We start from the raw sequence: 27,251 nt of genomic DNA, 5'->3' as shown, positions 1-27,251 counted from the left end.
ACCGTAGGAGTTGGATAGCGGGAGCATGTGTAAATGAGATCCTGTTATTTGTGCACAGGGCCGGGGTGTGTGTGTGTGTGTGTGTGTGTGTGTTAGAGGCTGGGACTGGGCCAGCGAGGACTGGACAGTATTCGTGCACATGTAGAGTGCTGGTAGTGTGTGTACATGTGTTATTAAGACAAGAGGAAGGGCCGTGGGAAGGCGGGAGTTGGCCCGCTGAGTAGGACTAGGAGATGGGGTTTTGGGCAGGGGCTTGTTGATTCTGGCCGATGGACACGTTGCCTGTTCACAAGGCCGGCTCGGAGCCTAATGGGGAATCGGGAGGAGGTGACTTTTCCCCCTCTGCCCCGTCCTCCTGAAGCATCTCCTGCTGAAACACATCCTCCCTCTGCAGGGGTGCCTGGTGAACACAGGCTGGCTGCAGCCGGGCCTCCGGGACCCAGGGAAGTAAAGCCGCCTTGCTTCCTGGGAGTGAGCAGCGGCTTGACCAGATCCCTGAGTAGAGCAGGCTATCGGGTCCACCAAGATGGCCTGAGCAGCACCAGAAGCCTGGGCTTGCGCTGGCCTCTGTCTGAGAAGGAACCCTCACCCTCCCATGTCCAAGTTGAGGGTCCCTGGAGGCATTTGTGGATAACATAGACCCTGTCACGTCTGCCTGCACTCGGCCTTCTGAAGTTTGTTGCGGGAACTCTCCCCTGTGAGGCTGCAGCCCTGCCCTTGGGTGCGATGGCATTCCTGAGGCCTCAGCCAATGTCCCTTTCTTTCTCTGAAACCCTTGTTTGCCCCCAAAGACGTTTCTTTGCCATTTCCCCCCTCTCTCCCTCCTGGGCTTTGTCATTAAATGTGATGAAAAACCCCTGGCTTCTTGGTTCTCAGGACCGTGGAGACAACGCATCCCTGGGTGTCCTAGGCCGCCGTGGCTAGTGGATAGCCAGTTGGCTGAAATCTGACGTTAGGAATGTGGGGTCTTATGGGGAACTGCCCTCAGCTGCCAAAATGGTTCTAAATACATGAAAAGTAGGTTAACTTGCTATGCTCCTTGCGTTTATTCTTCCAGCTGAAATTTTCTTGATTTTTTTTTCCCTTTCATTTTATTAGGTTAATAAAACTTGGTTTTCGAGCGTTTCCCTGCCCCAGGAGGGCGGTGGGCCCCATGTCCAATTCATCAAGTGCCTAATGAGTGGCCTCGGAGGTCCCGGCCCATCCATTCCAGGAGCTCTCTCTGCCTCGTAAAGGTGAGGCCTACGGGCTGCTCTGTATATTTTGTCTGTTGGTTTCCCAAATTCTCCTACCAGCTCAACTGTCACTTTTCAGGATTTATACGAGGCCGACGGCACCACGGGGCAGCGGCCCTCCACAGCAGAACACCCCCTCCTCTGCCCGTTCTTCACACGCACCACACACCCCGCGCCATAAAACAGCGTTTCTGCAATAAAATGAAATAGAAATGTGTCGATGCTAGCATTTTAGCACATTCCAGCCAGAGGGCTGTGGGAAATGCCTTCCTCTACATGAAGTAGGGAAGTTCTGTGAAAGCCGGGGATAAAGCAGCATGAGAAAAGGCCTTTGGTGAGAAGAAATAGTCTGGTGTTTAAAATAAATAAATTAAAAATAAAATATGTGCATGTGTGTGAGTGTGTGCATGCACTGACTAAATTCTTTATACACATACATTTATGCGGCCCTGGTTTGTGTTTTGGTTTCAGAGAAAGAACAGTGAGGGGGAAAAGTGGATGTTGCTTGCCTCCTGGGCCCAGCATGTGGCTCTGTCTCCTTCTAGAACATTCTTGCCTTTCCTCTCCCTGCACTCTTTTGCCTTTGCCAAGTTGTCGGGACCCTGTGAGCTCCAGGCTAGGGTGGCGTCTCCCCCCAACATGGAGGGGAAGCTAGAATCTGGGCGCCAGGAACTCAAGGTACACATATCACCTCAGTGTCCGGGAACCCAAGAGATCCAGCGAAGGTTGAGAGAGTGGGGCAGTGGCTGGGTTGTGGGGTCCCCGGGGCCAGAGGACCCCCAAATTTCCACGCAGCAGCCTGGCTGGGTCTGGGTTCCTCCTCTCTGGACTGAGCCTCCAGATATCACCCGGCCTCTAACTAAGCACTCCAGCGGGGCGTGCACGGATGCTAAGAAGTGACTCCGCGTGACCTGTGGCTTTCTCTCCCCTTCCTTCCTTCCCGTGGCTTCCTGAGCACGGAGGAAGGAGTGTGGAGGGGAGCTCAGCTTGCTCTGCTGGCGGTGGGAGGGAGCTGGAGAGTGGCCTCAGAGGGCTCCCGGCATTCTATCACCACCGGCCCAAAGCCAGGACACAGGCCTGTCCACAGAGCTGGCTGGGGTGGGGGACTTCTTTCAGTGCCTGGGGTGTGCAGAGGTGAGACACTCCCAGGCTGTGGGGCAGAGGTGAGGACGATGGCCCCTCATCTGCAGGCTCTTTCTGTGGAGGATTCGGATTCGGGACGGTCTCTGAGGCCGGGCCGGGCCAGTGCGGGGTGGGGCGGGGGTGGACATCCATGGCTGGCTCACCCCCGGGTGAGTGGCACTGGCCAGCACCCCCTCCCTCCACGTGGGGAACACACACTCGCATGGCTCTCAGCAGGGACCTCCATCACCAGGCCTTGCACACCCGCATATTCCCCAAGGGCTGAAGAATATCACATGGCTTAGGGAACCCACAGGGGAGGGAGGCCGTGAGCAGCCCGTTTGTTCTGATGGGGCTTGGGGAGCGGGTCCAGTTCATGCCTTGTGAAGACCCTCAGCCCAGGACTGGCCTTTCTCAGTTGGCCCCTGACCCAGCCCGAGGCGGCTGGAGCACTGCTCTGAAGCAGGATTTCCCATGAGGAGCTGGCCTTCTCCCCCGCACACCCCTCTTACCTACCGGGCGCTCATTGTGCATTAGATTATCTTCTGAAAATATACTTTGAAGGGTTTTTGTTTTGTTTTGTTTTTCCTACTTGACACTCTTGAATCAAGTAGGCCATTTATCTTTTAGGCAGAAGAATTTCAACAGTTACACTGCACACTTGCTGGAGCATCACAGGCTCAAAGTAAAGAGGTAGTTTAAAAATTTTTTTCATCATGGGTTTATTCTTGTCTTGGCTCCCCCCCTAAACTTTGCAGCTTTCCTCCCCTCCAACTAATCCTCCCAACTGCTGCCCACCACCACCCCCCTCATGGATCCAACCCACCTCAAGCTACTCAAACTGAAAGGAGCATTCATACCCAGGCCATCTGTTTGTTTAAACTCACCCTGTGTTAGTCCGTGTTAAATGCAACAGAATGGAGAAAAAATGTAATTCTCTGTCGGCTTTTGATCAAAGAGAGTTTTTTTTTTTAAATTCAAGATGGAATTCTGAAGGGCAATGTTATACACATTCTGTGTGTTTCTGAGTTTCAGTGTTTAGTTGATTTCGGGGAAAATATTTTTTCCCTTTTTGATCCCAGGGAGAAAACACACACAAACACATCTCAGCGCCACAAACATTGCAAGACAGGCCCTTTTCTGTGGACGTCTCAACTGAAGAGTGGAAAGGGACGCCTTTAACTTATCAACACAGCAAGAGAATTTGAAATGCGGGGCGACTGCTGCATGCAAACCCTTTCCAGCTTCTGTGGGAACTCAGGCGAGGTCACTCTTGTCTGGGCAAATTCAGGGCCCAGCACACTCCACACCCCTCACCCCCCACCGGCTCAGAAACACACAGGTCCATGCTCACTCCACCCTCTGATTTCTGATTTTCACCACCAGTCATTAGAAGTACATTTCTCCCCTCACTCCCTCAGCTTCGGAGCAAATGCAAATAAAAAGTGCTTAAAATGGTTAACGTTTCCTGTCACCCGAAGGCTTTCGTTAGGGGTGGGGGTCGCTGAGTTTTAAAGTGTATTTTCATAGGAAAACTCATTTCAGGTTTGCGGCAGGAACTCGGGCCGTTTTGCACGGCGAATTTCAGGGTTTGCGATAAGCCTGTGTCCTTTACAGACGGTTGAATAATGCTTTATATTACGCGGGTCAGGAGAGCAGTATCCAGATTCACACTGAGATTAACCTGGGGCCCAGCTCAGGTCACAGGAAAAAAAATTTAAATATGTCCTTTTCTGCCACCTTCCCCTCTGCTGCTCACTTTCTTTTCCTTTATTGGAGAAAAAACCCAAATTTGGTACTTTAATTTGTTGTGTTTCTTCTATTGATTGTTTAGCTAGTGATTTTGCCAACTTCCTGGATGTTCACTCGGGTTCTGCACAAAGAGCCACATTTCCTTCTGGAACCAGCACCGGGACCCGGACAGAGGAGCGGACGCTGGAAACTGTGAGTACTCCAGCCTGTCCTGCGGCTCTGGCCCTGATCATCCCCTCCCGTCAGGCCTCCCCTTTCTTTCTCTAGCGGTTAACTTTCTACGGGGCTCCCCGACTGAACCCGCTCTGTCGGCCCTCAGCACCATTCTCAACTTTTAGGAAAAGAGACTCTACAATTTCTACACAAACATCGGATAGGAAGGGGAGGGGGAGTGTGCTTACCGATGGCAGTGACTTCAATTTTCATTTTGAGGCTCCGAAAGATGGAGAAAGTAAACAGAAGCAGGCTGGTTTATTTCAGGGGCTAACAGGGAGTCCCTGCTGAATTTACCTAATAAAATGAATTTTTTAAATTTTCATTTTCTCATTTCATTGCAGCAGAAAATGAGTTCGCCTTTATAATATCCAGATCTTTCAAACTCTATTGAGTGAGAAATTAAGTTACAAATGTAAATATCTTGGTATTTATATATATATATATGAAATGAATATATATATATACGAAATGAAGTAATTTGTGACTGTAATGCAATAGCAAACCTGACTTTAAGGCTCTTAGGACACTTAAAGTTTTTTTTTATGATGCGTAATAAAGGAAAATAAAATTCAGTAAAAATGTTTCTCTTTTAAAATGGTGAATTGTGATATTTAACAAATTTAATTGTAATTTTCATTTAACATAAGTTATCTTTTAAAAAATTTATTTTTCTGAACATCTTGTCAAATGTTGGGAAGATGGTAAAGAAAATATATGTTAATATTCTAGGTCACAACTGACTTCTTTCCTTTCCATGAAACTTTTCCAAGGAGTATGGGAAATTGTAAAACAATGTTGTTCTCTCATGAAAAGAATACCCTGGCTTTAATTACCAAGAGAAAGTAATTAATGCTCAAATTTCAAGCCCAATCCAGTGATCAGTTAGGAGCAGGAAGAAGGGGGGAAGCAAGACTGTTACTTGCATAAGGAAATCCAGAAATCGACATCATGCAGATGTATAATCGGAATGTGATTGTATTTATAAGGAAAAGTTATATAAACTTCAAAAATGGTAGTTGTTTTGCTTAAGTGCCTGAAAAAAGAGTTTAGAATAATATTTGGGTTATCCCAGTTTTGTGCTCTTGTGTTCCCGAAGCCTTGTTAGATTAAAGAACTCCAAAGGAATTGTGTGTGTGTGTGTGTGTGTGTGTGTAAGTGCACGCGTGCGCATGTGTGCTCACCTCCCCCCACAGTTCCAGCACTGAGAAAGTGTGGAGAGACAAAGGTGGGGGCTGACTGGTGACCAAACAAACAAACAAACAAGCAAAAAAACTTTCATTCTAGAAATTCATAACTCTTAGAAATTAAAAATGGCAATTGTCTTTCTTTTTTCACCTTCTCTGGGGGTTGTTGCCTGGGAAAGGGGATCAAGAAGAACCAGTTTTCAAAACTGCTACAGACCAGTTTGTGCAAAATGGACATTGCCACTTTCCTGCACTTTTGATTATTTTGTTCTTGCTGTCCTGTCTCCGAAGTGGTGGCCTTGTACATGTTAAACACATTTTGTAAGTGGTCTAGCGTGGATTGTCGAAACAGAAAACCTTCCCCCTCTTAGGGAGGTTCCTTTGGTGTCCAGCAGATGGCGATGTTACTTCTAGAGTGACCCACGGGGTGGGGGTGGGGAAGATAGAGACTGAGATTTAGTCCCAGTTGTGTCAGGACCCCCTTCCCCTCTCCGGAGCCCATCTAGTGATCTCTAAAAGTAAGAACAACAACTTTGTTGTGGCCTGGCCTGAAATGTGCCAAGCCATCCGAGAGTATTAAAGTGTTAAGGCAACTGTTAATTACCAAGTGTCTCACCTTCCCGAAATGGTCTGAGGCACCACCCAGCTAGAGCGCAAACACCTTCTGGAAATGTTCAGAATGAAAATGGAAGACAGTTAACAGCTATTTCAATATTTTATCTGTTGCCCATCTATGTTTTATCAAGTAGAAGATCTCCTCATGGTTCTCCTGTAATGTTCATGAAGAATGCTCTTGTTACAGTATTGCATAGACTCATATGTGTACCAGTTAAAATCGGGCATGTACAGATAGTGATACCAGAGTCTCACCTTCTCGAGAAAGTCTTTTCCTTTTGAAAGTGATGAATGCATGTGGGACTCCCATCCTGGACACTGTATTTTATTATATCAGCACCTGCTAAATGGTATCACCAGCTTCTTAAAGCTTTTAAACCTCCATCTCCCATAAATGAAACTCCTCTTCTCCCATTGGAAAAGTTTCTACTTTATTCCAAAAACAAGCAAACATATTTCTCTCCCCACTTCTTTGCTAGAGAGAATTTCAATAACGATGAGCATGTCCTTTAACATATTTAACGTTAAAATGACTTTAAAATATTTTGGGGAAATTTCAGTGTTTTGATTCTTCGTGGGACAACATGATTCCTTAATTTGTTTTATATAATAATTCGCCATATCTTATTTTAATTTAAAAAGAAATAGGATGTGTGTTGACAATTATTTTAAACAAATTGGAATTCAACAATAGCAACAAAAAGATTTATTTATTTTCCTAAAAATGATGTTATCATTTGTCGTTGGTGGGGAGATAGGCAGGAATTCATTTCACTCCAAGTGTGAAATGCTATTTAAAGACATAGAAATATGTAAATGTAGCAGAGTACAATGACTTCATCCTATTGGTAGCAATTAATCATGTGTTGCTCTTTAAAAATTTAATTGAATGATATGCCAGCTTTTATACCTGTATGTATTTACAAACTGAGCAAGTTACCAACTATTCATGACTTCAATCTATGTATTAATAAAATGATTGTGCAAAAAACCAGCTGTTTAAATAAACTCTGTTCCGCTTTAAAGATGTTGCCCTTTGGGGAGAAAGTCATTTAAGTATTGAGTGGCAGAGGCCAGCGAACAATATAGTTAAAATGAAAATAAATCTTCATGAAACTTAGTTCTAATTTTCTTGAGCAAGATACTAAACCATAAAAAATAAACATTGTTTATGGAGCCAGGTTTGTATCAAGTGAACCTCTGTAAAATGATACGAGAAAATATGGGCTTGTCTGTCTCAAGAACTTTGGTTAGCTAGCAGAACAGAGAGAGCTATTTGATACGTAGAAACCGAAGAAAATAAAATTAGTGATTCTGGAGAGAAGTCCATTCAGATTTGTGCAGGCCCAGGGAGGTGACTGTATTAGAATTCACACACAAAAAGCTGTGTCACTTGGCACCTTGGCTTAAGGGATAATTTAATTACACCACCTATTAACGCTGACTTACGTTTCTGCTCCGGCCAGCCTACTTACGATCTTGTTTATTTCCAGAAATCACGTTTGTGACAGCTCTAATAGGCCATTCAACAGCAAACATTTTCTCATTTAGCTGAAAATATTTCAGGTTTCAGACACCCAACAAGAAAAGCACTTTCAGACTTCATGAAAATGAACAAACTTGTTCGGGGCAAGACTTTAAGAAAATGAATTCAGCAAACCTATGTGATAAACTTCAGCCTAAAATATTATGTTTCAGTTTGCCAGCCAGGCTGATAGGGCCTCAGCTGATGCAAAGATCATTACCTCTTCTGGGCTTTCTTTTTTGTTTTTTTCTGGCAGACGGGCAGAAAGTGACCCTGGTACCATCTTTGCATGTGGGTTTACAGAAAGAGCATGGGAGGCCTGGTTGCCGGCAAGCATGTCGGGTTACACACATCCCTGACTTGGAGTGATGGCGCATTGTTGCAGATTCTGAGTCCTGTATTTGTAAACTTTCCACTTTTTGTTTTTTGAGAAATTCACGTTTGATCTCTGCCAGCAAACGGGGGGTGGGGGGTGGGGGGGAGATGTACCTCCCTCTTCACAGCTGAAGGCAATCAAAATGCTTATCTTGTGTTTTAGTTAAAAGGTAAAAGAGAGGAGAAAAAGACACCCAAATAAACCAGCAGACAGAGTTGGCATGGAGTCGTCAACCCAAAACTGGCAGTGCCAGGAATAAGCCCGCAGGACACAATGCATTTTACCCCCCTTCCACCCCCTGCCCTGAAATTTTCTTGGAGGGAGCTGGGGCATCATGGGGATTCCATTTAAGGGTCAACTAATGTGTTTAAGCTGCACGTCAGGAGAAAGACGGCTGAAATCCTTTGTGCAAACAAGCGCCAGAAACTCAAATCCCTGCCTGTCTTCTCAGAAACAAACTTGCCCAGCGTCTTCTGTGTGGTTTGGTGAAATGAGGTTGGAGGCCACTTTTCAGTGGCCTTGCATCACCACCTCTGCACGGAGGTGTCCAGGCAGGAGTGACGGGAGGCCCCAAACATTCCAGGCTGCTCTCCCCAGGTCTGTTCCCAGCCCGTGGTGGAGGCTGGCTTGGTAAGGAGACGGGACACGCTCTAGTCTGGGAGAGCTGAGACCAGTCCACAAAGCGGGCGGCCTCCTGGGCACCCAGTCCCATGGGGCTGGGCAACTTCTCGGATAGTGCAGTCGGTGCTGCTGTTCATTTCATTGCACACGTTTTCTTGGAATTCTAAGAAAATTGGACTTGCAATCAGATGACAGATTCTGTTTTGATAATTTGTGAGTTGTGTCTCCCCACCAGAATCTAAACGGCGTGATCGTTGTGTATCTATCTAGAGTTAGAACATGCCAGGATCGCACAGGATAATTGGATGGTGCCTCCCAACGTGATGATGCGATCGGGAATGTCCTCGTCCCTTCTTGACGAGGAAACCGAGTGGGGTTCCCAGGAGGGCCAGCGTGTGTGCAGGGCTAGGCAGGAGTGAGATCTGAATCCAGCCGGGGGGATCACAGTCCCCACCTTCCAAAGCAGGACCCCATGGGCCCTGCGAGTTCAGTATTGTAGAATGACGGTGGTTGAGTGTGAGAGGCAGGGCTGGGGGCTGAGCAGAGGGTTCAGGCAGGTTTGGGTTCCCGCAGGGCTCTGCTCTCCTTCCCTGGGGACTCTTGGTGAAGTGTTTAAGTTTCCAGAGTCTAGGTTTCCTCTTACTTAAAATGGAGCTGGTGATCTTTCTTTTTCAGGTCCTGAGGATCTGAGACTGTGAATGAGAAGGCTGGACCTCGCATGTGTGGGATGGAGGACTGGCTCATGGCCGTCTGTGGGATGGTTCCCAGAGCCCAGGAGCAAACCGGCAGAGAGAGGGGCCGCCTGGGAACGGGTGACCCTGGTGAGTCTCTTGAATTGCTGGCGTTGATTTTCCCTCCGGCTGCCATTCCTGCCTCAGAGGCTGTAAGAAGGGAAAGCCCAGCCGCAGTAGGCACTGACCGAGTGTCCTCTGGGTGTCTCCCTGTAGGCGTTCGTTCCTCGCGGGTGCTGCCTCAGGAGCAGCCTGGGCCTCCCTGGGAGCCTGCTTTGGGCATGCAGAGTCTCCCCTACCCAGCCCTCCTGGGTTCAAACCAGGGCTCTGCTTGTGTGCACTGGCTTGGAACCCGGGGAGCCAGAGGCAGCTTGTCCCCAGGAGGCTCCCTCTGTGCCCTCAGCCTGCCCCTCAGCCCTTCTGTGCTGCGGGCTGAGGGGCTACATTATTCCCCTGGCTCCCCGCTGGGTCCCCAGGCTCCCCGCTGGATCTGGCTGGTGAGAGGTGCTAGTGAGAGCTGGGAGGGAGGGCTGCAGAAGGGAGAAGCCGGCACCCCCCCTCCTCCTCCTCGCCCCCACCTCTCCCCCTCTCCCTCCGTCTGGGCTGCCCTATCAGCAGTGTGCTGCTGCAGAGGCAGGCTCTTGCCAGCTGGGGCCCCTCTCTGTCCCTCCAGCCCCAGGGTGCCAGCACTTCCTGCCCATGCGATGTGTATCTCCCAGCTCCACTGGTTGGCTTCTCCGTTTTCCATCGTCAGAGCAACCCGCTCCACATATTGAATTCTCTGTTTTAAATACTCAGCGAAGTTTCTGTTTTTCTTGGTTGGACCTAGTGATCCACCCAGGCTCACACCTTAAGGGGAAGGGGTCTTGGAGTCAGAGGGCTTGGACAAAGGCTCTAGCTCCCCCACTGCCTCCTGCTGGACCCTGGACAAGTCACTCTTTGCCCGGGGGAGGACCCAGGCTCAGAGAGACCCCTATCTCCCCCCATCCCCAGCGCCTCCTCTGGCCCTGCTCTGGGCCTTTCTTACCTGTGCAGGTGGAATGCATGCATAAGTGGCCTCAGGGCTTCAGCCTTTACTGAGGGCTTTGTAGCTCCTTCTGTTAAGTGGTGGGTAGATTTCCCTATCCCTGGAAGCTGGGTTTCACTCTGAGACTTGCTTTGGCCAATAGGGTGCTAGCAGATGTCACTCAGGCAGAAGCTTGGAGGCACACTTACCTGCCTCCACTAGTACTTGGGTGCCTCTGCCGTCTGTGTGAGCAGGGCCTGAGCTGCTGAACTGAGGAAGGACAGGAGACGCTCATTCACCCCAGCAGAACTTCAGATGTGTAAGTAGCCCAGCCAGTGTCAGCAGGGATGCCTAGCTGACCACCTCAGACGCAGGGTGTAAATGCCCCAGGTTGTGTGCTTTGGTTACACAGCAGGATGTGCTGGCTGATCCATATCACCAGGTGACTGAGCAGCTCTCTCCACTTTGCCCAAGGACAGGGGTTGTGGTGTAAATGGGCCTTGGGAATGATGTTTGTGGAGCCAGGAGCTGGGCTGAGATTCTAGCTCTGCTCCTTCTTGTTGGGTGTCCTGTGAAAGTCAGTTTGATTCTCTGGGCCTCAGGTTTGTCTTCTAAAGATGGGGATAATTGTAAGGGCTACCTCCTGGGGGTTGGAGGGAATGAGATGGTGGATGCAAAGTACCAGGAACATAGTTGGTGCTGGACAGACATTGTCATTATAATAAACAGAGTTAATCATAACCTCATGCTATAAAAACCAACAACCACTGCCGTCTAGCCTCAGTCCTCCTCGCTGTGCTCCCTGACACGCCCACGACGCTCATTCCTCAAAGGCCTCAGTGCTTTGCACCTGCTCTTCCCTCTCCTCCACTGTGGTTCCCTGTCCTCCAACAAGCGACTCACCTCCTTGCCCCAAGGCTGATGTGCAGGGGAGAACTGAAGGGGATTCTGGGAATCTCATGTCTCCCTCCTGTCCTTCTGGGCTGCTCTAGGTGACCTGGGGTGAGCAACTCTCCCATCACGACACCTGGGCCCACATGATGAGATGGCCCTCAGCCTTTCCCCAAGCTTGGGAGGTGTAAGGTCGTGGCGTGTGGGAGAGAAAACGCAGGCCTGGCAAAATGAGGCTTTGCTGTCCCCCTCGGCCCTCCACCGCAGCCACTGTGAAATGACTATGTCCCCCCTCTTGGTCAACAGGCAGTCGTTCCAGGGGCAGGATGTGTCTGTGGAGCCCGACTCTGTGCCCAGCACTGGGGTGGTTCTGGGTTTACAGCTGTGAGCAACAGGCAAGGTGGTCTCTGTCTCAGCCCACAGTCCACAGGGAGGCCAGGCATGTGCTGGACAGCTGCGGGCTTTGGGGGAGCGTTGGATGGGGCACTGGCGTGTAGGTAAGGGGTTTGGGGGGAGCCCTAAGATGGGCTTCTGAGTGGAGACGTGAGGGCTTAGCCTGTGGTGGGGACGGGGCGGCAGCGTCCCTGGCACTGGCCTGGACAAAGGGAGCATGAGGACGGAACGGGAAACAGGGTGGACGAGGGGGGACGTGATCAGAGACCACAGCCTTGTCCAGATCACTGAGGTCGGGGCAGGTAGCTGCTTTCGGCTCAGTTCCACGTTCCCAGGGCCGAGCAGGCGCCATCTGGGCATCCCCGCTGCACAGAGAGAGATGCCAAGACCCTCTCCTGAGCGCCCAGCTCCCTCTGTCACTACCCCGGGAGGAGGCAACAGCTCAGGGGTGCCGCGGTCTGTGTCATGTTGTGTGTTGGGAAACCTGAAGGCTGGTTTCACTGAGAAAATTAATAGATGAACAAGCCCAAATAAATAAAATACTTATGTCAGTGAATAGAGGCACCTACTTTTCAGTGTCCCAAAGAAGACAGAGAACATTGTGATTGAATGGTATTGATGTCAATCCTCTCTGCTAGACACGAGGGAGGTGTGAGTTATTTCCATGGAGATGGCCTGTCTAACTTCTATTGTGTTTACTTTCAAAGATGAGGTCCTAGTATTCAGGTACATGTGGGTCAGCTGCTGATAGCAGAGGGGTGTTGTCCCAGGCGGGGGAGGCAGGAGTGGCGGACTGGACGGGGACCCTGGTTCTCTCTATCTTCGGGGCTCTGGAGGCGAATGGCACGCCTCTGAGACTCATGGCGTTTCAGGAACGATAAAGGGCCAGAGAGACGCTGCTCTGTCTTGTCCTCTGGAAGGGGCCCCCTCTGGGCCGCTCACCTCCGTCGCCCGGCTGGGACCATGTCACCTGACCACTCACTGCAAAGGAGTCTGGGAAACTGCATATTTTTAGTCGGGTCCCTTGCCAAACCAAACAAAACCAGAATCCTGTCAACAGGGAGGAATGGGGTGGGGAACAGATGCGGTTGGGCGACCAGCAGAGGGCCGAGGTGGTGCAGGTCACATCTGACGATTACGTGACGCTCTCCTGATGTGAAGCGGAAAGAGACACTTTTCTGTACAGAAACCCTTCTGATGAGATGTTTATCTCTTCACATTCTGGATATCTCACTCATGGCTTCTTTCAAAATAAAGTGAATTAATATGTCTCTACCAGTCAGGAAAATAAAGGATTGTTGTTTGGGGCCAAGGCTTCCCTTAAAAGCAGGGGGTTTCTTTTATGACTTTCAATTCACAGGGAAGGAATTCGAGGCACAGAGAGGTTGGGGGTTTGCCTAGAGTCACATAGTGTCAGAACCAGAGAGGGGTCCAACCTGCAAGACTCTCCCCAGGTGCCAGGACCCCAGCCCCAAGGCTCAGGGCTGCTGCTGGGGCTTTGGGAAGGTCTCCCCAAGGTGGGCGGAGGTGGTGTGTGGGCCAGCCTGGGGGGAGGGCAGCCTGGCCTCTGTGGTCACAGCCTGGGAGGCCCTTGAGATGGGTCTTGGGATGTCCACTGCTTCCTTTCTCTGTTTCCACACATCTCTTGGGTTCCTGGTCAGTCTGGGATTGTCTGTGAGTCGGGACCCTGAGCTCAGAGCCAGGCCCTGGGAGGGGCCTCTCTCTGCTCCTGCCTGACAGCTTGCTCCACCTCGCTGCACTCTGGGGCCAGGGGAAGGCTCTGCTGTAGCCAGTGGGGCTGCGATGTCACAGGTCAGAGCCCAGAAAGTGCCATCAGGCTGCCTGCATTCACACCTGTCTCCATGCATCTCAGAATGGTGGGTAGCACAAGGCCTTTCGCAGGGCTGTCACGAGAGGCAATGAGGAAGGTGGGTACCACGGTGAGGGGGTGCATCTGGTGGGGGCGGAGAGCAGTACTCTCCTGCTGTCACGGAACCCTGCTCAGCCTCCGATTCCTGGCCTGGAGTGTGGGAATTCTCTCCAGACTTACCTCAAGAGCTGCCAGGAGTGCCGGAGAGAAAGGCATTTCAATAGTTAACATTTGCTGAGCGCTGGTCACCTGCCGGGCCTCTGCTAGACCTTTCACTGGACGTCTCTTTCATCCATAACCCGGTCAGGCCACGCTGAGCAGGAGCAGTGAATATCAAATGTCTGCCCACTCTGGCGCCAAGCGGCCCTCTCCGGAGTCCTGGCTCCCCTGCACCCAGCACAGAGGCGGCAGGTCCCCGACAAATGTCCCTTCCCGACTCGCAGGCTCTGTGTGTGTCACGGACAAGCAACGGCACCTTCCCACAGCCCGCTCCTTGAAACCCAGTTGTAAAGTGAGTGATAACATAGGTTAGCAAATGCAATTCAGAAATTACAATACAGAAAAGTTGTATTTCTGAAAAGGGCTCTCTGTCAGCGAGGTCACATCAATGATGAACAGTCTGCCATAGAAGTAAGACACAAGAAACCCTGTCCTGAGCAGCCATTAAATTGGAGAAATTGCATGCAGTCCTCTCAGGGGGGCCATTATGAACACGGGGACCCTGCCATGGAGTGGCCACAACGCCCAGACAAGGTCACTCTTCTATTTATTGCAGTCAGCTTTTTCATCTTAGGTCCACTTTATGGTTCAACAAACATTTAATTAACATTCCGTTTCTCATTTTAGAATGTTGAGGGCTTTAGGGTGTTACATGGAGGGAAAATTTTCTGAAGAGAGTTGCTCAGGGAACTCTGATAGCACTATACCTTCCTTTCTCCAGAAAGGTCCCAGGGCCACCCAGCATTCATTGTCAGACCTTGGGGTGCTGTCCTGGGGGTTCAAGTCACATTGTTAGCTGGCAATGCTGTTTCCTTCTCACAGAAGGAATTTTGAGATGAAAGCTTCCCTAGCTGACACAAATGCCAGTTAGAAATGTGTTAAGCTTCACATCACAAATAGTCCACCTTGAAGTGCCTTAAGCCAGCCTGGAGTCATTCTCCTCACACAACAAGACATCTGGAGGAAGGCAGCTGCTGGCCTTGGTTCATTTGCTCGACAAAGGCAAGCCAGCATCTCATATGGCTTGTGTCAGGGTCCTGGGGCTGCTGTGACAAATGACCACAGACTTGGCCACTTAAACCAACCCAGATGTTTTCGCTCAGAGTTCTAGGGGGCAGAAGTCTGACCTGGATCTCATGGGGCTCTGTTCCTCCTGGAACCCACTTCCTGGCCTATTCCTGCACCCCTTGGCTCCTGGCTCCTTCCTCCATTTTCCAGACCAGCTGTACTGCATCCCCACCTTTCTTTCGTCATCACAGCTCTTCTCTGACTTCTTCTTCCTTCATTTCACCCTCTTAAGAACCCTGTTATTACATTGGGCTCATGTGGGGGAATCCAGGACGTCCTCCCCATTTCAAGGTCAGCTGATTAGAAACCTTAATTCCCCTTTGCCATATTGCCTAACATTTTGGCAGATTCTGGGGATTAGGATGTGAGTATTTCTTGTGGGGGTATCATTCTGTCTGCCACATTTCCATTACCTGTCCTGTTAACAGTCTCAAGATGACTGTTGTATCTCCAGACATCACATCCATATTTGAGGGGGGTGGGGTGGAGCAGGTTTCCGGGACTGCACCAGCAGGGTCTCTGTCTTTTTTACCAGGAAAGCAGAAGGTTTCCCAGAAGTGTCCCAATAGATTCTTTTGACATGTCATGGGTCAGAAGTGGGTCACTGACTGAGTCTAGCTGCAAGGGAGGCTGGTAAGGTACATGGTTGGGAGAAGGTGGGCATCAGAGACTGTGGGAAGCACACCCACAAGGTCTGCCTCAGCCCCCTTCCCACGTTCCTGTTTATCTCAGCAGCTCCTCCCAGGGAGGGCACCAGGAGGGAGGAAGTGGTGGCTTCCAGGGCAGGGCTTCTAAACTTCCCAGTGGGATGTGGTTCACAGGAACTCTCAGAGCTCTAAACAGAGACCTAAAACCTCCCCTTGGAACTGTGAAGAAGGCTCTGGGCTTTGGAGTTGGCTTTCATGGGTTCCAGAACCTTCTAGACTTGGGAACAAGAGAGGAGATGCAACTCATGGGGCTCCTGGAGGTTCTCAGAGCTCAAGTGCCCCGGGGCATGTGCAGCGTGTCAGAGAGGCAGGCCCTCTTGGGGCATCAGCCTGGCAGAGGCAAGTGTGACTCCCCCGCACCCGCTCCCCACCCCAGGCTTCCGTTTCACGGGGTCAGCTCTGTCCTGACTCAAGGACCAGGTGGCCCCACTAGGGTTCTGAGGGTGTCAGTGCCTCCACTCTGTCTGGAGAGCAGAGACAGGTTCTGGGCTCCTAGCTGGGCTCTGCCTCTGACCCCTTATTATTGAGTTTCCCCCCAAGACACACTGGCTCTGCCCCCGGCTCATTCATTGTACCTGGCAGGAAGGAAGCAGACCTTGTAGGCAGCATGGGTCCCTCCAGAGGCGGGAGCCTCGACCTCCACAAGCATGGAGCTGCATCCTGCCTATTCTGGATAGCACATGCTCAGAACCACCTGGGAAATAAAATCTGAGTCAATTAGACTTTTGCTTTCTAACCACCCATCAACTAGTTGCTGTGCTGGCATGCTTTGGGGACACAGAGGGGAACAGGGGAAGGGAATTCCCAGAGAGGTCCTGAGGGCTGGGTCCCTGCACTGTGGAGGCACATATTCCCCTGATGACCGCTGGGTGATGCTGCACAGATGACTTGACCTCTCTGAATGTCGATGGCCTCGACTGTTGGGGGTCAGATGACAGAACCACCCTCCCAGGGCATCGTATGGAAAGTGTGTTGTAAGTACTGGCTTTCAGGCTTGTGGTATTTTTTTTTTTTTACATCATTTTTGACCTGTGCAAGCAAATACTCAGCATTTGGATTAAGCTGAGCTGCGATTGGCCGAGGGCGGGACCAGGTGACACAGGAAAGTGTTGAGGACGTGAACACACCATTGATCACCCCAAAACCTGGGGGGGGGAACGGCAGTAGGCCCCACCTATAGCCCCATTTTGCAGGTGGGGAAATGGGGAACAGAGAGGCAAAGCCACTTGCCCAGTGCCCCACAACCAGCCAGAGGCAGGGTGTGCTTGGAGATTAGTCAGTCTGAGGGCTGACTTCAGGGATGAGCAAGGGGTGAGAGATGCAAGGTGAGAGGTGCGAGGAACAGGGTGAGGGGTGAGAGGTGAGGGGTGCAGGGTGAGAGGTTAGAGATGAGAAGAACAGGGTGAGAGGTGAGATGCGCAGGGTGCAGAGTGCCGTGTGGAGCTTCTGGCAGTGTTGGCCTCGGGCATCTTTCTCACGTTCCTCCAAGCTCCCTGCCAGCTCTTTTGTCCCCAGGGAGAGGCTGGGCAGTGAGAACCTGGGAATTCTCTTATCTCTGCCGAGCAGGATGTGTCCTGTATTGTGTCCCCACCGAGGTTTCCAGGCACCGTGATGAGCTTGCAGATTTTGGCGGGCGATTGCTTTGGGGGGGGCTGTGTTTTGTTTGCCAGGCCCCCGCGCGCGGCCGGCTCCCGTCCCTGGCCTTTTCAGCTCCTCTTCGGGCCCTCCCCAGCGGAGCGCTGTGAAATGGCAGGGGTGAGTTCCTGCCTGCGGCCGTTTCCGCCCATTCTTTCTGTAGGGGCAGCGGGTGGGTTCCCTGCAGAGGGGGCTGGGGTCGCAGTGCCCCGCACAGCCCTTGGGGGCGCTGTGCAGGGCTGGGCGAGGGCCTGTCTGCCTGGCCTGGGCTCGGTTTTCGTCCTCCCACCTCGCATAAGTGGTAACATCTGAAAGATGCTCTTATCAAGCCACAGAACATGCATGGAAGTGGTAATTAATCTAGTTCTGTGATGGAGTTGGTCAGTACTGTTTGTTTGAAGATGCAAAACCTCAGGCTGCAGGTTTCAGAATCAGACTCATTCAAGTGGGCTGGGATCCACCATACATAGTTTACACCAGGCCCCAGGCAATTCTTCTGACCTGGAACAGGTGGGGAAAGGCTGGCCTGGCAGCTTGGGCAGGCTCTGGAGTCAGAGAGGCTGAGATTCGTCTCTCCTGCTACCCCCCTGGTCATCCTGAGTCTGGGAGCCTCTCAGAACCTCAGTCTCCTCCACTGACTTGGGGATGATGTTATCAGTCTTACAGGGCAGTCGGGAGACATCCTAGGGTGCTCTGCACACAGCCAGCACAGACAGTGGGTTCAGGAAAGGATTAACTCCCACTGCCCATAGTGATGTTCAGCGACAAAACCTTCCTCACAAAGCTTCTGATAACCATAAACACAGGGCAGACCACTCTGAGCTCAGAGGGCTGGAGTCAAAAGCTGAGACGGGCTGTTTTGAGCACCTTCTGAGGCCTCATTTTAGAAGCCAGAGCTCTTTGCATTGGGACTTTCCAAATATCGACAGTAGTACAACAGACTCAAGTCCTTGCTGTTCTCTGGGGCCCTGAATTGAGAAGCGTGGAGTGAGCCTGGGAGTCTCAGAGCTGATGTGTTGGGGCCAGAGAGAGAATGGCCCCTCTTAGGACACAGCAAGTTAACAAAGTGAGTGAAGTGTCATACTCAGTCATGTCTGACTCAGAAGAGACCAGGCAAATGCTCGTGTTTCCCTTACACGAGGAAACCTTACAACAGGGAGGACGAAATCCTGCCAGACCTGTCTGCGGCACTCCCATCAGATGGGGGCAACGAGCCCCTCCTGGGAACATGGGTGGCAGCAGAGAAGTGCCCGGGAGAGCCTTCTGAGGCAGCCTGCGTTCCAGGGCTGACTCAGCACCTCGCAGTCCCGCCGCATTCCTCCGGTGCCCCGGGTCCTCCTGCGTGAGGCGAGGCTCTAGTCCTGACGTCACCGGTCCCCGAGGAGCCAGTACAGTCTGATGCAGAGGCCTGCAGGCGGAACCAGGGGTGGTGACAGTGGTGGTGGTCCGGCTTTTCCGCAGCTAGAAAAGCTGCAGGGGCCAGGAGGGATTCCTCACTCGCACCAGGACCTCGTGATGTGTGGTGGGGCTGGGATTTGAATTTGGGCCTTTGGGAGATCTGCACCGCCATCCAGTCTGTGAAAAGACAGGCATGGAGCTGGCAGAAGAGGCCGGAGCTGGCGGCCTGACCGTCTGGCAGAGTCAGTAGGCTCTTGGGCGGTGGGGAGGTGGCGGGGGCGGGGGTGGGCGCCTCGGGCAGCCTCACTCCCTGTCTGTCCAGCTCCTGTGCCCTTTTCTGAGAGTCAGCAGGAAGGGGAGCCCAGTGGAGTCCTCAGAGTTTGGGTCCTTGTCTTTTATGAACTTTCTGCTTTGTTGTCAGAATCTCACAGTAATCTCTCATCCCAGGGTTTCTGTTAACCAAAGCAGAAAGCTGCAGGCCCTGAGCTGGGCCTTTCACGTTTATTGGCTATGTTTTCCCAAAGCAGGGGTGCAATAAAACGTGAAATATGGTGGCTGACCAAATGGTCTCATGCTGTCTTCCTGAGACTTTTTTCTCTTGAAGAGGAACACACACACTCACACGCACATACACGTATTCAATCACATCCACACACTTGGACACATAACACACACACACCCATGCACATGCACACCTGTGCATACCAGCACACATGCAGACACACCCTGGATGGTGAGGTGGGTCCACCACTGATGTCCCGTTTGTGAACACCTAGTTGGGCCAGGAGGGTTCTGAGACAGATTGGCCTTTTGCATGTGTCTCATAGCGGTGGCTTCGGAGTCCTAATGCTGTGGCCAGGAACCCCCCAGCTCACGCTGGAGTAAGTTTGTGACCTGCCAGGTGATGTCACCCCTGGAATGAACCACTTACATAATGTAGGCTTCCTCAAAGTTTTCTGTCCCAGAATCTGAACAGAAGAGACTCCTCTTCCCAGCAGTGTGGACCAAGAGCACAGCCTGGCCAGGCATGGTCCTTGGGTGTCTGCTCACCTCAAGTCACGTCATCTTTGCCCTACATTCCGTGCTGTTTGCAGAGACATTTTAAAAAGCCATTGTGTCCCTCCCATTATTTTAGCAAAAATGATGACTTTTCCATGCATCATGTTTGTCTTGAGTCTTCTCAAAGTGTCTTTATTTGAAAAGCCAAATTGACCTTAAGGTGGTAATCTGAACTGCAATCTTGTTTTCCTAAATGTCAGTCATTCACATCTTAGTAAGAATAGCAGTACAGTCTTAAGAGTAGGTTTTTGATGCCAACTTGAGATGGGACCATTAAAACCCAGGATGCCTGTGAGGGGAACGTTGATGCCCTAGAAAGAGTCAAATGCATTGAGGGAGTCAGAACAAAGACATTTTGCATTTTCCCTTTGGGCTTTGGCCTCCCCTGATTCTCTGAGGTCTGCGGGAACCAGACCTGGCAAAGGTTGGGGACAAGATTGTCCCACAGAAACCTCTCTCCCTGGCCAAGAGCTCAAGTGTCTGGCTCCTCTCCGGTTGCCCTCTGCGCCAACCCATCACAACGAAAGCTTCTGATTTGCTCTTTTCTTTCAATCTACCTGTTTTCTCGGGTTTGGCAGAGCACCGAGATTATCAGTGTGGGGGCTCTTCTTGGGCTATTTGCCATTTTCTAAACCTCTGCAGAAATCCTTAAACTTTAAAACATGTAGCTTGTTTTCCTATAGACATAACAATGACATATTAACTATTACTTGTTTACGCAAATGGGATTGTAGTTGTGTGCATTCGTGATGTCTGCCTGGGCTCAAATCCGGTTCCTGCCACTCCCTAACTGTGTGACCTTGGGCAGATTACTTACCCTCTCTGTAGTTTTCTAATCTGTAAATGGAGGATAAAAGCAGCACCTAGGTTGTTTGAGGATTAGATGAGTCACTGTGCGTGAAGCCCCGGGATTGGCGCTGGGTGTGGGCCTATCAGCTGTGTGTGCACCAGAGCAGTGTATTCCACGCTGGGGAAGAATAACTGACTTCTCAAAATGACAGCGAAATGTGACTCTTCAGTGCACGGTCGTGGAAAGCTTCACTCTGGAGTTACTCAGGCTCGAGGTATTCGAAGGGGCAGCATTGTGGCAGCAGGTGTCTCCCATGCTGGGCTCCCCCTTGATGGGGTGGCAGCATTGGAAGCAGTTCCTCCCTGATGGGCTGCCTGCGGCTTCAGAGGAGATGGCCAGGCTCAAGCCTCTGGTTTGCCAGAACTCAGCTCTTGAAACAGCTTGCCGGGGAGCTGCCTGGCCCCCTCAGGGTCTCTGTGATCTCCCCAGCAGGCCTCTGGGGGCCGTGCACAGGGGCCCTCCGTTTGTGGTGGGACACATGCCATTTGTCAGTGGCATGGGGTGACTCTCTGGGCGCCCCTTGAAGAGGGCTTGCAGAGTTCAAGGCTGGTGGCCTGGGCACTCATTATCTGATCTAATTGTGCGCTCGGATTTCACAAACCGGGGGGTGTGCAGGTGGAGCACAAGCTGCCAAGGTCACGCCTAAAAGCTTATTAAACTGCTGGTGTGAAAGGCGAGACCATCTGGATGCCATTTGACAACTTCAGTGGTAATTACACCATTTGGCGCAGGAATTAGTGAGAGCGGTGGCTTCCACTGTGGCCGGGACCACTGTGGCGGGAGTGGGGTGGTCTGGGGCCAGTCCGTTCTGCCATCTTGTGGTCCTCACGCCGACTCTGGCTTCTAGGTTTCCCGCGAGCTCTTGGGGTGGACGGTTGAATCGGCAGTCACGGTGGGCAGCCTCCTCCCTCCCCAGCCCTGCGGCCTCCATAACCAGGAACACCTGCCTCCTCAGTGCTCTCTGTCCAGGGAGGGGAGTGGGGGCAGCTTCCAGCGCATTCCACCCGAGCAATATGGAAGTGTTTAAGCGGGGTTTGCACCAGGCAGGGTAGCTGAGATCTGAACCTTTAAATTATAGCCATTCTCGGGCTGAGGAAAAGTAAATAAACAGTTCACAGCTGCAGCCAACTCAGCACAGAGCCAGCTATCTCTTCTGATTGCAGGACAAGTAATTAAGTGGGAAATGTGAGCCCTCAACGTCAGGGTGAGATGATAAAGGTCCGGGGGGCGGTAAATCCCCCCAACTCCAGAGACCTTTGGATTAACCCTCGGAGGGCTGGCAGGGGCAAAGCCCAGATCGGGAACCCAGGCTCAGAAATTGTCAAATGCTCTCAAGTGAGAACCACCCACCTCGTGGTGTGAGATTCTGGATTCTTAGCTGTGTGCCCAAGAAAGCCCTTCAGGACAGGTTCTGTCCATGTTCTGGGCTAAACTGTAACACCCTCCCCTCCCCCCGCCCTGAAAGTTCATGTATTGGAGCCCTAGCCCTGGGACCTCAGGATTGACTGTATTTGGAGACGGGGCCTCCGCAGAGGTACTGAGTTAAAATGAGCTCTGATCCACTGTGACCAGTGTCCTCATAAGGAGAGGGGTCACAGACACACAGAGGGACGCCCGCAGGAGGACACGGGGCGAAGACGGCCGTCTACACGCCAGGGAGGCCTTGATCTCAGTCTTCTAGCCTCTGAACTGTTAGAGGATCAATCCGTGGATTGATCAAGCCCCTGTCTGTGGTGCTTTGTATGGCTGCCCGAGCAGACTGGCACACCCATCTCTGCCTGGGTGCCAAGAGCTCCTGTGCTTTGTGATAGGAGCCGGCAGTGTGTGGCAGGCCCCTGCCGGCTGTGCGCACGTGAGGCTCCTTGCAGTCACCAAAGCCACAGTGTTCCTATTCCCCAGATGTGGAGGCTAAGGCCAAGAGGCTAAGCACATAGCTCAGGGTTGCATCGCATGTGTGCGGTGAGCCTCTTTCCAAGAGCTGAGGCTCTCCAATCTGGCGGCATGGTGGGGTCACCTGGGAAGTCTTAAAGAGTACTGATTCCTGGGCCCCACCCCAGGCCAAGTGGATTGGAACCTGTTGGAAATATTTTAAAAAATTTGCTGGCTTAGCAGGAGCTAGTGACCTATGTGTCACTTCCCACCTTCCCGTATTTCCAACATGGTCCTCACATCCTAATCAATCAGCCTGTGCTTATGCAACTACCAGCGAAGGCTCTGGAGCCCAGATATCTGATTTGGAATCTAGGCTGTACCATTAAGTCACTGTGTTACTTCAGGCAAGTCCCTTGACGTCTCTGGGCCTCAGTTTTCTCATCTGTAAGATGCAATGAGTAAGAGTACTTACCTCTAAGGTTGTTATTAATGGAGTTAATGCTTGTAAAGTCCTTAGAACAGTGCCTAGCACCTGGAGAGTGCTTGAAAAATGTTATCTTAGAGACAAATGAACTGCCTAGGGTATTTACTCCTAGGTAGTACGGTGCCTAGGGGTGGGGGCAGGAATCAGAGACAGAAGCCAGACTGAGCCACTCTGTATCCCTCCAGGACAGAGGGCCCTTGGGAAGTGCTCTTGGGAGGGGTGGGGCGTCCCCCAACACCGTGCTTGCCAAGCACACACGGCCCCATGAGGGGCGCAGTGACAGCTGACTCCTGTTCCCCTGTAAACCGTGACACCCAAGGTCCGGGAGTCTCTGATGGACACACACAGCCCCTGGTGTCTGTCCCTATGGGGAGGGGCCACGTCCACCACCCTCTGTGTGTCGTCCCCGTGGCTTGGAGCATACACTCAGTGCATACACCCGCACAACTCAGGAGGATGAACCCCACGCTTTCTGGCAGAGAGGGGAGCCCGGTGGTTTCAAAGAGTGGAACTCAGCCCTTTGTGGGAGAAAACCAAATTCTACAAACAGCTCATCTCAGATACTGATGTCCTGGTTTCTGTTTAGTACAGTGAAGCCAGCTTGTAGCGTGGTGCAGGCTCTCATGGAGGGGCACAGCCGCCGGGGTCCCCCCCGACCCCGTCCCCGCTGTCCGGCGTGATTTGGGGAGTGACTCCTGGCCACTGCGCCCCTCATCCTGCTCTCCAGTGGTGGAGAGAATGTGAGCCACGCGTCCTCTTAAGTTGCCTTTTTCCCCTCTTCCAGCCCAGGGAGCTTCGGCTATGGGGGAAGTAATACCCCGTGTGATGCAGCCTTCCGGTGGGAATGCACCCTGTGCTGTTTCTCCTGAGAGCCTGGCCTGTGGACAGGGCGAAAAGCAGCACAGGAGACCCTTTCGGGCGGGGACCTCGTGGTGCACTTACTGGGATCTCTGGGACACTTCCGACCTGATCCTGGAGGACCCAGGCAGTAGCAGGACCCACAGACACTCAGAGGGCAGTCGCTGACTTCATGGACTGTTTGCTCACTGCGTCTTCAGGCCAGGGCTCCCACCACAGCGGCGGGCAGACACCAGCTCTCGGTGGGAGAGGGGCACAGCTTTTGGACAGTCCCCCCTTGAATCTGGTCCGAGGACTGGCCCAGAAGCAGCTGACTTCTGGTTCTGGGTTCCCAAGCGGTGGCCCCACCCAGCACGGTGACGCCACGCCACGGAGTCCCTTGACATCAGCGTGATGGCAGCCTTTGTGGGGCAGAGGCGGGGCAGTGGAGACTGCAGGGCAGAGGTCCCCCTGTGGCCGGGCTCCTCCCGTGCCCACCGTCTCACCAGAGCAGGCCGGGCCGCCAGGACCGGGGGCCGCGCCGACAGCACTCTTGTGCCACGGACTCGCTGGGCGCCACGGGCATGGCGGCACCTCGCCACTCAGTGCCAACGGAACTTCCGGGTTAAGTCTTGTTAGGGTAATAAACGGGATGAAAAAACAGTATTTCGCTGTATTTTTTCCTGGGGTGTCATGACAGATTGAGGGCCTATGGCTCGAGGCAAGCTGGCCTGTTCCAGCTGCTGTGACCCCGAGGCAGGGGAACAAATGGGCATGTCGCAGACTTCCCCTGCCTCTGCCGGGCCTGACTCCAGGCCCCCTGGCTCCGGCTCGCCGGCTGTCCTGCCAGCGGCGCCTGTGGGAATGTCTGTTCCTCTTGCCCTGACGGCCTGCTGGGCCTCGTGGGCCCCCAGGGAGCACGCCATGCTGATGGTGGGGGGGCTGCCCAGCCCCTGCCTGGCCGTGAAACAGACTGGTCACTACACTCGCATCCACCATCGACACTCTCACTGTTCCGACTCAGAAGCTGATCAGTTCAGGTAATGGGCCACTTGTGGCCATAATAAACATGACACTAGTGCTCACTCCTGGGCCCCGGTCTGTATATAATATGTAATATGTGTATTATCTGAGCAAGTTCCCAGAAGCTCCATGTAATAATAGTATTAGAAAACACACCATGCTTGCTATGTGCCTGTTCCAGTAACCTAGTGGAGTGAGTCTTTAAATCCTAACAACAACCCTATAAAGTAGGTACTTCAGTCATCCCTACTTTGTGTATGAGGAAATGAGGTTCAGAGGGGTTGAGTGACTTGCCTAAGCTGACATAGCTGGTTAGTGTCCAGAGCTCGAATTTTATTTTGTCAGTCTTCCTCTGGAGTTCATGCTTTTAACCAGTAACCTTTACTATGTCTGTGGCACTTAAGCAGTATGTGGGGCAAGAACATACATGGATCTTATCACTAGAGGCTGGTGCTCCAAGAGGAAAGGAGTAGATTCTCCAGGGAGTTTCCTGGAACCAACGGGTGAGATGGTAAAAACCACAGAGACCAACCTCTAGGTTTAAGAAAAAGCAAGTAAAATAACTGAAAAAGCAATCCTCCAGTGAGACCATCAGATGACATTTATGGATTTATATTCTACTACATAATGTGTTGTTCAGTTGCTAAGTTGTGTTAGACTCTTTGTGACCCCTTGGACTGCAGCATGCCAGGCCTCCTCCCTGTCTCTCACTATCTCCAGAGTTTGCCGAAGTCTAGTCCACTGAGTTGGTGATGCCATCCAACCGTCTCATGATGTATCTGGGGCTTATCCAGCACTGTCCTGTGTGGGTTTTGTGCTCCACACTTCATGGTGCCTGTTTCACGGGAGGTGAGTTCACTTGTGCAGAGCTGTTTTCATAGATACTTTCGATGTGTTCAAGAATCAAACCCAAGAGGTCTCTGAGCAGCCCCCCACCGACCCCATAGAGGGTCGGTCAGCCTGGAGATGGGCTCCCTGTGAGCAGGAAGAGGCCCCCTGAGACCCCTGTGGTGTGATTGGCGGGCAGATCCCCGCCCAAAAAGCTCTTCCCTGGAGCTGGCCATCCTATGGCCAGAGCTTCCTCCGCAGCAGAGAGATGAGCTGCAGGCCCTCCCCACCTCCCATCTCAGAGGCGGAGAGAGCCCTGCTCTTCTACTTGGAGACACGGCCACCACCACAGCTCAGCCTCCATAGCCCAGCCTCCCTTGGGGTTGGCTGTGGCTGTGGACTGACCCGCAGCGCCAGTGATGCACTGAAGAGGTCCCAGACACAGAGGGAAGCGCCCCGGTTACTGGGGAGCAGAGCTCTCCTCCCACACGCTGGGCTCGGATGTGAGCAAGGAAGTGGGTCTGCTGAGCCAAGACTCGGAGCTGGTATAGCTCCTAGTCTGTCCCAGGGAGGACTCCGCCCGGCCCCTGGGCCAAAGCGAGGAGGAGCTTGAGACCCTCCCCCAGCTGGAGAGGCTGTGTCATTTGGCTTTGTGGATCCTATCGCAAAGTCAAGAAAGCGGAGCAGGGGTTACCCTCCAGCATCTCAGCCCGCCTCTCCCAGCTCATTCTCTGACGGCACGGCCTCCTCTTAGACCCCTGGCCAGACGACTGCTCTGTCCTGCCTCAGGTTCTTTACACTTTCCGTCTGCTTGGCACACCCTCCTCCCTCACCCACCCTGCCTCTGCAGCTCATCCTTTGGATCCCCTCTGAACACCCCTTCCTCGGGGATAATTTCCCTGACCTGCAGAATGGGGTCCGCTCACCAGTTTTGTATTGCACTGTATTGGGCACACTTGTGGGTTGTAGCCCCTGGAAGGCAAGGACCATGGCTGCCCAACTGATGAATCTGTTAACATGTGGGTACTTCATATTTGTTTAATGATTAATAAATCAGTGCATAAAGACCTGATTTTTGCCTGTCTCGGCCTAAGAAGAGCCCCCAGTTTGTGCCTGGAGTAGAGCCTGTGGTGTTGCTGTGTCTATAGCTCTTTTAATTATTATATACCATAATATATAATAATTATATTATATAATTTAAATTACATAATGCAACAATTTAATTGCCTCCCATTGAACTCCATCCTGGAGCAATGAACTCTGCTCTCACTGTAGGCTGACTGCATGAAGTTTAGCCATGGGGCACTTCTCATAGCAGGTAGCTATGAGCTATCAGGTGCCTTTCACAAGCTCTCTGCTCAAAAGCCCTGTTGGCTGTATTGGTCTGATTGAGCAACCGCAACGAAGTGCCACAGTCTGGGTGGCTCAAAGGACATTTACGTTCTCTGAGTTCTGAAGGCAGGGAAGACAGATCACGTGTCAGCAGGGTGGTGCCTCCTGAGGCCTCTCTCCTCGGCGTATCAGGGTCATCTGCTCCCTGTGTCCTCACCTGGTCTGTGCGCGCCTGTGCCGTAACCTCCACTTCTCACAAGGACACCAGTCCTATTGGATCAGGCCCCGCCCCAGTGACCGCATTTTGACTCCATCACCTCTCTAAAGACCTGTCTCCAAATACAGCCACGCTTGGAGGTGCTGGGGTTAGGACTGCTGCACGGGAATTTGGGGAGCACACAG

At 52.0% G+C, this 27,251-nt stretch overlaps 1 long non-coding RNA gene across 2 annotated transcripts in view; it reads left to right on the top strand.

Annotated features, from left to right (window-relative positions):
* The first annotated feature begins 1,108 nt into the window (after positions 1 to 1,108).
* The window catches only part of LOC122691613, a 139,358-nt gene continuing 113,215 nt past the window's right edge, over positions 1,109 to 27,251 (top strand). Inside the window, exons 1-5 of one of the 2 annotated variants that reach the window (XR_006340464.1) lie at positions 1,109 to 1,235; positions 2,988 to 3,050; positions 4,192 to 4,301; positions 9,322 to 9,467; positions 10,547 to 11,183. This is a non-coding gene — a long non-coding RNA (uncharacterized LOC122691613). Of the gene's footprint in view, positions 1,236 to 2,987; positions 3,051 to 4,191; positions 4,302 to 9,321; positions 9,468 to 10,546; positions 11,184 to 27,251 lie in introns of those variants that run through there. The other variant, XR_006340465.1, reaches the window with a different exon arrangement.

Source organism: Cervus elaphus, chromosome 4, assembly GCF_910594005.1.
Source record: "Cervus elaphus chromosome 4, mCerEla1.1, whole genome shotgun sequence".
Lineage (NCBI taxonomy): Eukaryota > Metazoa > Chordata > Mammalia > Artiodactyla > Cervidae > Cervus > Cervus elaphus.
This window is presented reverse-complemented; position numbering and strand designations above follow the sequence as displayed.